Genomic DNA, 10,429 nt, shown 5'->3' with positions numbered 1-10,429 from the left:
TAGAAGGATCCGGTCAACGCTAAGAATTGGCATGAAATATTTTAGGTCTATGTAAAAAAACGTTATTCTAGGTTTAGGTGATTTATTTCCTTGTTTTTAGGTGCATTTAATGTTTTTTAGGTCAAACTTTATTCCTAATATGGTTAGGTATCAATTAGGAGTTATTTTAGAATATATTTTCTTGTCTGTCAAGTTTTAAGGAGCCCTTAAATAGTCATCTAAGTCTGTAAACGTTTTTTCAGATATTATTGATAAAACTTGTGAGGTTTATTCACTTTGGTTCTTTGAAGAACTACTCAAACTTATCGGGAATTCCCGTGGCGTTCATCTCAACTTATCAAACGGAGTTTCCACCACCGTTTGTGGCGTCTTCCTTATACCGAGGTTCTTGTTTGTCATAAACAACGGGTTGAGATATCCCATTTGAATCTATCCATAGAACGATCTTGGGTTCCCTTTCGTTGTTGGGTTTCGTTATTCCTGACGGGGTTCACATCATTTGGTATCAGAGCATTGGTTTCTAGTTCAGGTTTGCCTATCCTTTAACATATTTATCTCTTCTTAACCGAATTTCTTTTACCCTATCTGTTCAATCTTTGTTTGTCTTGTTGATGTCTAAACTATTGGTCTGGTCTTACATCTTAGTTATTTCGAAACCTTATTTCATTATTCTCAAAAGCTAATTGCTGATCATAAAAAAAAAATTTTAAAAAAAAAATTTTCACTATTCTATGCTTCCAAAATTCCAAAACTGCCATATTCCTTCTAATTCTAATATGAAAATTTTCATATTCCTTACGTTCAAATTTGAGATTCCTTGATTAGTTCTTGGTGAATTGTTGTTGGAAATTTTGAGTTGTTTGTTTAGTTTCAAAAGAACTGAAAGAGAATTATCGAGTGGAAAAAGACAAGAATGGTGAGAACATCAGAGGGTAAAAACCATATTATTTTGAGTGAAATACGAGTGGAGAGTGATCCACATTCTTGAGTGTAAACATGTAAGGGAGTGATTTGTGAGGTTCCTTTTTTTTTTTTTTTTCTAACCTTTGTTTTGCAGCAATCATGTCTCACGATAGTGGTAAGAGCATTGCTGAAGATGATACAAAATTGGCTGATCCGAAAGCGTTTTTGGAGGCCATGATGAGTGAGATGAGGCGTGTGATGAAGATGGAGATGACGCAGGTTCACGAACGGATAGATCAAATGGAGAATAGATGTGAGGAGCAACCACAAAACGGTCGTAATTTGCGTAGAAAGGAAAGAGTTCCACCGACGGAGGAGGATGAAGAGCGTTATGGGTCTGGTTTTGATGAAGAAGAAGATCGGGATTCCATTGTTAGCAATAGGAGACCTAGAGGAAGATTTAGAGAAGTTAGGAATCACGAAGATAACAACTTGGGTGGTATTAAGATGAAGATTCCGTCCTTTCAAGGTAGGTCTGATCTTAAGGCATATCTTGAATGGGAGAAGAAGATGGAGTTCGTGTTTGATTGCCACAATTACTCCGAGACAAAGAAGGTAAAATTAGCCGTGATTGAATTTTCTGAATATGCTATTACTTGGTGGGATCAGCTTGTGATAAACAGGAGGCGGAATAGAGAACACCCAATAGACACATGGGAGGAGATGAAAGTAGTGATGAGAAAGCGATTCGTTCCAAGTTACTACTACCGAGAGTTGTACAAAAGGCTACAAGGTCTTAGACAAGGGAGTCGAAGCGTAGAGGACTACTACAAGGAGATGGAGATTGCTATGATCCGCGCTAATGTAGAGGAGGATCGGGAGGCTACAATGGCTAGATTTTTGCTTGGCTTAAACTGGGAGATCCATGATAAGGTAGAGATACAGCTTTATGTGGAATTGGAAGATATGGTGTATATGGCTATTAAAGTGGAACAACAACTTAAGAGAGGGAATGAGACACGTGCAGGCCATAACTCTAGTTCTACCTCTTGGAAATTGAGTCATGCTAAGCCGCTGGACAAGTCACAAATGCCCAAATTCGAGCCCAAGTCCACGACCACCAGCCACGTTCCTCAAGGTAAAACCGAAGCCTCTACCTCTAGGAATCGTGATATTAAATGTTTTAGATGTCAAGGCAGGGGCCACATAGCAAGTCAATGTCCAAACAAACAAGTCCTGGTGTTGTAAGCCAATGGTGAAATTGTGATCGATGATGAAGATTCCGACATCGACGACATGCCGCCATTAGAGGATGTTTCCGAGGAGGAGTATTTAGCCCCTGACGCATTGACATTGGTGGCGAGGAGAGCATTGAACTTGCAAGCAAAAGGAGTTGATGAAATACAGCAGGAGAACATCTTTCACATTAGGTGCTACGTTAAAGACAAGGTATGTAGTGTGATTATTGATGGTGGTAGTTGTACTAATGTTGCAAGCGCAATTATGGTGGAGAAATTGGGATTACCCATGGTAAAGCACCCTAGACCGTACAGGTTGCAATGGCTAAATGATAGTGGTGAGATCAGGGTGAACAAGCAAGTGTTAGTTGCATTTCGAATCGGTAAATACGAAGATGAAGTGTTGTGTGATTTAGTATCAATGTAAGTGGGACATTTATTGCTAGGGCGTCCATGGCAGTTCGATAGGCAAGTGAAGCATGATGGCTTTACGAACAAGTACTCTTTTGTACTTAATCAACGATCAATCACTCTTGTACCATTGATACCGCAGTAAGTATATGAGGATCAAGTAAGATTACAAAAGGAGAGTGATCAAAAGAAAGAGATTGAGCAAAAGAAAAAGAGTGAAAATCAGAGAAAGGTCGAGAAAAATGAGGGAGAAAAAGAAAATCAAAGTTCGGCCCTTAAGAGAAAATCAGAGAGAAAACAAAAGAATTTCTATGCAAAAGTGAGTGAGATCAAGCGAGCAATGTTTTCAAATAAGCCGATGATTGTACTTTTGTACAAAGAGGCACTTTTAAACACTAACGAACTTGACCTTGCTTAACCTAGTTCTATTGTTTCTCTTTTGTAGGAGTACGAGAATGTCTTCCCCGAGGAAACACCACATGGGTTACCTCCAAACCAAGGGATTGGACATCAAATTGATTTTGTTCCCGGTGCAACCATTCCAAACCGACCAACTTATAGGAGCAATCCCGAGGAGACAAAGGAGCTTCAACGGCAGGTAAGTGAATTGTTGGAGAAAGGGCACGTGAGGGAGAGCATGAGCCCATGTGCAGTTCTGGTCTTACTTGTACCTAAGAAGGATAGGACATGGAGAATGTGTGTTGATTGCCTAGCCATCAACAACATAATGGTAAAATATCGTTTTCCTATCTCACGCTTAGATGATATGTTAGATGAGCTGCATGGTTCTTGCATATTTTTTAAGATTGATTTAAAAAGTGGTTATCATCAAATTAGGATAAAAGAAGGAGATGAATGGAAAACCGCCTTTAAAACAAAATATGGTTTGTATGAATGGTTAGTTATGCCTTTTAGTTTAACTAATGCTCCGAGCACCTTTATGAGACTTATGAACCATGTTTTGCGTGCATTTATAGGCAGATTTGTTGTTGTTTATTTTGATGATATACTCATTTATAGCAAAAACATAGACGATCATGTAGTACATTTGAAATCCGTTTTAGATGTGCTAAGGAAAGAAAGGTTGTTTGCTAATTTAAAGAAGTGCATTTTTTTCACCGATAAGCTTGTATTTTTGGGATTTGTTGTTAGTGCACAAGGTATACAGGTTGATGAAGAGAAGGGACGTGCAATCCAAGATTGGCCGAGTCCCACAAGTGTAGGTAATGTTCATAGTTTTCATGAACTTGCTAATTTCTGCCGGCGGTTCGTGAAGGACTTCAGTAGCTTAGCCGCACCGCTTACCGAAGTGATCAAGAAGAACGTTGGATTTCGGTGGGGAGAAGAACAAGAGAAGGCATTTCAATTAATCAAAGAGAAGCTGACTAACGCACCTTTGTTGTCTTTGCCCAACTTTTCTAAAACGTTTGAAATTGAATGTGATGCTTTAGGTATTGGTATAGGAGCCGTTCTTATGCAAGAAGGATGACCAATTGCTTACTTCAGCGAGAAACTCAGCGGGGCAGCCTTAAACTACCCAACTTATGACAAGGAGTTGTATGCATTGGTTTGGGCTTTAGAGACGTGGCAGCACTACCTATGGCCTAAGGAGTTCGTGATTCACACCAATCATAAGTCCTTGAAACACTTGAAGGGCCAACACAAGCTAAACAAAAGGCATGCGCGATGGGTGGAGTTCATAGAGACGTTTCCATACGTCATTCGGTACAAGCAAGGTAAGGAGAATGTAGTCGTCGATGCACTTTCTCGCAGGTATGCCTTACTCTCCAAACTTGATGCAAAATTGCTTGGTTTTGAACACATTAAAGAATTATATGCTGAAGACCACGAATTTTGTGAGGAATATTGAGCTTGTGAGAAAATCGCCTCTGGTAAGTTCTTTAAGTTTGATGGATTCCTATTTCGAGAAAATAAACTATGCGTGCCTAATTGTTCTATGAGGGAGTTATTAGTGCAGGAATCACATGGTGGGGGATTAATGGGACATTTTGGAGTTGCAAAGACTTTAGCTATTTTGCAGGAACACTTTTATTCGCCTCACATGAAACGAGATGTCGAACGGATTTGTGGTAGATGTGTCACATGTAGGCAAGCTAAATCCAAAGTGCAGCCCAACGGTTTGTATACTCCTTTACCAATTCCTAGTGAGCCTTGAATTGATATTTCAATGGATTTTGTGTTAGGATTGCCTAGGACTAAACGTGGAAGAGATTTAATTTTTGTGGTCATGGATAGATTTTCTAAAATGGCACATTTTATTCCATGTCACAAAACGGATGACGCTTCACATGTTGCTGATTTGTTCTTTAGAGAGATTATGAGATTACATGGCATGCCTAGGACAATTATTTCGGATAGAGATGCTAAGTTCTTGAGCTATTTTTGGAAGACTTTGTGGTGTAAGCTAGGTACTAAGCTATTGTTTTCCACTACTTGTCATCCACAAACTGATGATCAAACTGAAATAGTAAATAGGACTTTGTCTACACTATTGAGGGCAATCATTAGAAAGAACATCAAAACATGGGAAGAATGTTTACTACATGTTGAGTTTGCATATAATAGAGCTGTTCATTCTGTTACCAAATTTTCGCCATTTGAAATTGTGTATGGGTTTAATCCTTTAACTCCATTGGATTTATCTCATTTACCTTTGACAGAGCACGTTAATTTAGATGGCAAAAAGAAAGCTGACTTTGTGAAGCAGATTCATGAGAAAGCAAGACTCAACATTGAGCGAAGAACGGAGCAATATGCCATACAAGCCAACAAGGGACATCGCAAACTGGTTTTTAAACTCGGAGATTGGGTTTGGCTGCATATGAAAAAAGAAAGATTCCCGGCAAAAAGATGTTCTAAATTGCTCCCAAGAGGAGATGGTCCCTTTCAAGTCCTCGAGCGTATCAATGACAACGCTTACAAGCTAGATTTACCTGGTGAGTACGATGTAAGTGCCACTTTTAATGTTACTGATTTGAGTCATTTTGATGTAGGTGATGATTTGAGGGCAAATCCTTTTCAAGAGGAGGGGAATGATGGAGATCAAGGCACCGCTTCGAAGGATCTCGTTCAAGTACCAATTGGGCCGGTTACAAGAGCACGAGTAAAGAAGTTCAAGGATGTACTCAACGGACTCATCCAAGAGTTATGGGCTCAAGCAAACTCGTGGAGGCCCATTGAGCATGATCCACGTGGGCAACAAAAAATCACCAACTTGATTCAAGTTCTATAAGGATCCGGTCAAGGCTAAGAATTGGCATGAAATATTTTGGGTCTATGTAAAAAAACGTTATTCTAGGTTTAGGTGATTTATTTCCTTGTTTTTAGGTGCATTTAATACTTTTTAGGTCAAACTTTATTCCTAATATGGTTAGGTATCAATTAGGAGTTATTTTAGAATATATTTTCTTGTCTGTCAAGTTTTAAGGAGCCCTTAAATAGTCATCTAAGTCTGTAAACGTTTTTTCAGATATTATTGATAAAACTTGTAAGGTTTATTCTCTTTGGTTCTTTGAAGAACTACTCAAACTTATCAGGAATTCCCGTGGCGTTCATCTCAACTTATCAAACGGAGTTTCCACCACCGTTTGTGGCGTCTTCCTTATACCGAGGTTCTTGTTTGTCATAAACAACGGGTCGAGGTCTCCTATTTGAATCCGTCCATAGAACGATCTTGGGTTCCCTTTCATTGTTGGGTCTCGTTATTCCTGACGGGGTTCACATCACATGTGGTATCTAAAAATTGTAGTTCAACTTGTCGTTGTAGAGGAAAACTACACACTATGACCAAAAACAGAGAGGAGGTGGCCCATTGTCTGCTTACATTTACATGAGCAACTTGATTGTAGCATGTGGTTTCTAAAAAATTGTAGTTCAACTTGTCGTTGTAGAGGAAAACTACACGCTATGACAAAAAACAAAGAGCTTTCGAGAGAGGAGGAAGCCGAGCTATCTAGGAGCACGAAAAAAGTTAAAGGTCACTATGCTGATTTTAAAGATGGTTTAAGTGAGAGTGGGCATTTGCAGGGAAGCTAGACCCAGTGGGGAGATGCAAAGAAAACTTTCAAGGATAAACTGGTGGGAGAGATCCCAGGAGCCTATGCTAAGGCTTTTGATTTCTCAGACCTTAGGGACATGGAGGCGGATTCAAATGAGGAGGTGGAAGACCTCCGCGAGGGGCTAGCAGCAGTGAAACTTATGAGGGAGACCAAACTATGTATTAGGAAACCATGGTCCTAAGCATTGATCATTAAGCTCTACAACAGGGCAATAGGACTCGGTGCTCTCCAAAGTAAACTCAATGTGTTGTGGAAATCGACTGGATCTTTGGACTGTGTTAATCTTGGTAAGGAGTTCTATTCAGTTAGATTTTCGTTGAAAGAAGATATGGTAGGGTATAGGATATAGGATAGAAACTGTGGTCTACGAAGGGATTCACTGGTTATGTTTCTCATGTGGGAAGATAGGGTATAGGATAGAAACTTGCCCACTCACCATTAAGAAACCCAAAGCGCCGGTGGAGGGTGGTCCGATTGGTGGTGAAGTGGAGAGGAGTACGAACCAAAGAGCATTTTGGCGTGGCACGCATGACTCGTATAGTACTGACACAGGTAGTGGAAAGTTGAAAAACAGAGATGTTGGCACAGGGGAGGATGGGTACGGCCCTTGGATGTTAGTGGCACGTAGAAGACCTGGGCAGAAGAGAACAAATTTAACAGTTGCCACTGAGGATCATGCAGGCCACGGTCTGAACCAGTCAGTGCATGGGCCTAGACAGGAGCCCAAAGGAGATACAAGGGGTTGGTTAGACATTAAAAAGGGTGTAGAGGCCGTTGGGCCTTCGAATGTGGGCCGAGTAACTTTTTTTGGTAGTAAAAAGGTAGACGACTACCAAGAGACCCGATTTAGCCCTTCAGTTAAGGGCAAAAGAGTACTAGCAAGGAATAGGGCAACCAAGATGCAGTTTAAGCTAGGAGTGGGATATTCAAACACTAACTCGGGTGGGTCTTCATTGGGTAAGGGAGGCGATGGCAAGTGCACCGATGAGCCTTTCAAGTTTCAAAATTGTGGCCAAACCGAGGTGGGGGTGCAGGATCGACGACAGTTTAACAGAGTGTTCGGAGGAGGCAACGTCAGTTCTTGGGATGGGTTAGGCCGTTCGGTTGGAGGCGCTAATGTGGAGGAAGCTCTTCTAGTTGACAGCGGTCAATGTAAGGATGGGTTTCTTGCAGCAAAAATTAGTCAGGAGCAAAGCAATCCTAGTGGAGAAGTTCAATCTAGTGACCAAGCCAGTGCTGGTACTCAACAATCATACCGGGGCGACGGAGGTGATTTTGGAATTGTTAGAGCAGTTGATAACTCTGTGTCCAAGGAAGGGAAGGTCAAAGGAGAAGATGGCATTGTTGGGATGGAGTTTGAAGTGGGAAGAGGAGATTTTATCTCATCTGATTGAGTGTCTGAACCTTCCCTATCATTTAGTTATGAATATTATAGTGTGGAATTGTAGGGGTGCTCTGAAGCCCAACTTTCAGAGGTATGTTAGTGAGCTAGTCAGGACTCATAATCCTACTATATTGGTGGTCATGGAAACGCGGGTTGAGGGAGATAGAGCAAAGGAGATTACTGACCGCCTTCCTTTTGATGGTGCTATTCATGCGGAGACAATTGGATACGCGGGTGGTATTTGGGTTCTTTGGAACTTAGACAGAGTAGAGGTTGTGCAACTCGTGAGTACGGAGCAAGAAGTTCATGTCGAAGTAAAGGTATTACCTTCTAACCTTTCTTGGATTTTTTCTACTGTGTATGCTAGTCCTAGAATTGTGGAGAGGCAGGTGTTGTGGGAAAATCTTACTAAAGTTGCTGACCTTCAAGTAAGCCTTGGATTATTGCGGGTGATTTCAATGAACCCCTAGCAGAGGTTGATAAGTTTGGGGGAAGGCCAGTTAGTATAAACAAGTTGTTACTTTTCAAGGATTGCTTGGATAAATGTAACATGGTGGATATGGGATTTAGTGGGCCGAGATACACGTGGACGAATAGAAGGGAGATTAGCAGTCTTATACAAGCAAGAATTGATAGATTCTTTATGAATACTGGTTGGTGTCAGCTTTACCCGGATGCTAAAGTGTTGCACTTAACCAGGTGTCATTTGGATCACTGCCCTGTGTTGATGGAAACCAATCCCAATAGGCAGTTGCATCTCATGAGACCTTTTAGATTCCAATCTTTCTGATTATCCGATCCCTCTTTCCCTAATGTGGTTAATTAGGCATGGCAGCATCCTAGGATTCTGTTGGAAGCTATTGAAGTGTTTTCCAAATGGGCCAGTTTGTGGAACAAGAACCAATTTGGGAATATCTTCCAAAAAAAGAAAAGGATTGTGGCTCGGCTTGATGGGGTGCAAAGAGCTTTGGCCAATCAACCTTCTGCCTCCCTAGTAGCGCTGGAGAATCATTTAATTAAGGATTTTGATGTTGTGCTAGAGCAAGAAAGGGACCTTTGGGCTCTTAAATCCAGAATTAATTGGATGATTTTGGGAGATAGGAATACATCATTTTACCATATTTCAGCTCTGGCTCGTAGGAAGTGGAATTTGATCACTACAATTAAGAACGATGCGGGGGAATGGTTGACTGAGGAAAGAGAAGTTGCAAATCATATCAGAGAAGGATTTGTAAATATTTACACCACATCCTAAGAGGCTGTAACTCGTGATTTCAATTACAGTTTGAAGTGGCAGCCTAAGCTCTCAAGGGAAGAGAAAGACAGTATTAGCCAAATGGTGACAAAGGAGGAAGTTAGAGCTGCTCTTTGGTCTTTGAAAGCTTTTAAAGCCCCTGGGCTTGACGGGCTACATACTAGTGTCTTTCAAAGATTCTGGCTTGTGGTGGACAGGTCGGTTACAGAGGAGGTGCTGGTTGTTTTTAGAGAGAAAAAAATGTTGGAATACCTTAATAGCACAAACATTGTGCTTATTCCGAAGACCCAAGGTCCTGAAACCATTGGTAGCTACCACCCCATTAGTTTGTGCAACTCTGTGTATAAGATAGTGTCCAAGATTTTGGTTGGGAGAATTAGACCCTTGTTGGATCAACTAATTTCCCCTTGCCAAACAGTCTTTATGCCAAGGCAGAGGGGAGTTGATAATGCAATTGTTGTCCAGGAGATTATTCACACTATGGGGAGAGCCAAGGGAAAATGTGGCTATATGGCTCTTAAAATTGACTTAGAGAAGGCTTATGACAAGCTCAAATGGGGCTTCATAAGGAGTATGTTGATAAGATATAATTTCCCTAATAACCTCATTGATATCATCATGAGTTGCATATCTTCTGTTTTAATGTCTCTTCTTTTTAATGGAGGCAGTCTTGAATCCTTCAAGCCTTCGAGAGGGATAAGGCAAGGTGATTCGCTGTCCTCGTATATCTTTATCCTTTGTATGGAATTTTTAGGCCAACTCATCCAAGAGAAATGCGAAGCCAAAGTGTGGTGTCCGGTCAAGGCGTCTAGAAGTGGCCTTTCCTTCTCTCATCTCTTTTTTGCTGATGATCTTGTGCTCTTCGCCAAGGCTAATGCAGTTAATTGTAATGCCATCAGAAAGGTGATTGACACCTTTTGTAAATGCTCTGGGCAAACTGTGAGTGATTCTAAGTCCAGGGTGTACTTTTCGCCAAACATTGATCAGGATGATAAGGAGGCTTTAAGGGATATTCTCGGCTTCCATCAAACGGAGTACTTGGGGAAATACTTAGGCTTCCCTATCAAACACCAAGGGACTAACAATCAGGACTTTGGTTTTGTTTTAGATAGAGTTAAGAGTAAGCTTGCGGGGTGGAAAGCAAATCTCCTTTCCTTGG

At 41.0% G+C, this 10,429-nt stretch overlaps 1 pseudogene; it reads left to right on the top strand.

The window, feature by feature from the left end:
* Positions 1 to 1,062: 1,062 nt before the first annotated feature.
* LOC115956661 lies at positions 1,063 to 5,805 on the top strand (annotated as a pseudogene).
* Positions 5,806 to 10,429: the final 4,624 nt, after the last annotated feature.

Source organism: Quercus lobata, chromosome 8 (genome assembly GCF_001633185.2).
Source record: "Quercus lobata isolate SW786 chromosome 8, ValleyOak3.0 Primary Assembly, whole genome shotgun sequence".
Lineage (NCBI taxonomy): Eukaryota > Viridiplantae > Streptophyta > Magnoliopsida > Fagales > Fagaceae > Quercus > Quercus lobata.
The sequence above is the reverse complement of the archived record's forward strand: the minus strand, read 5'-3'. Positions and strand labels throughout refer to the sequence as shown.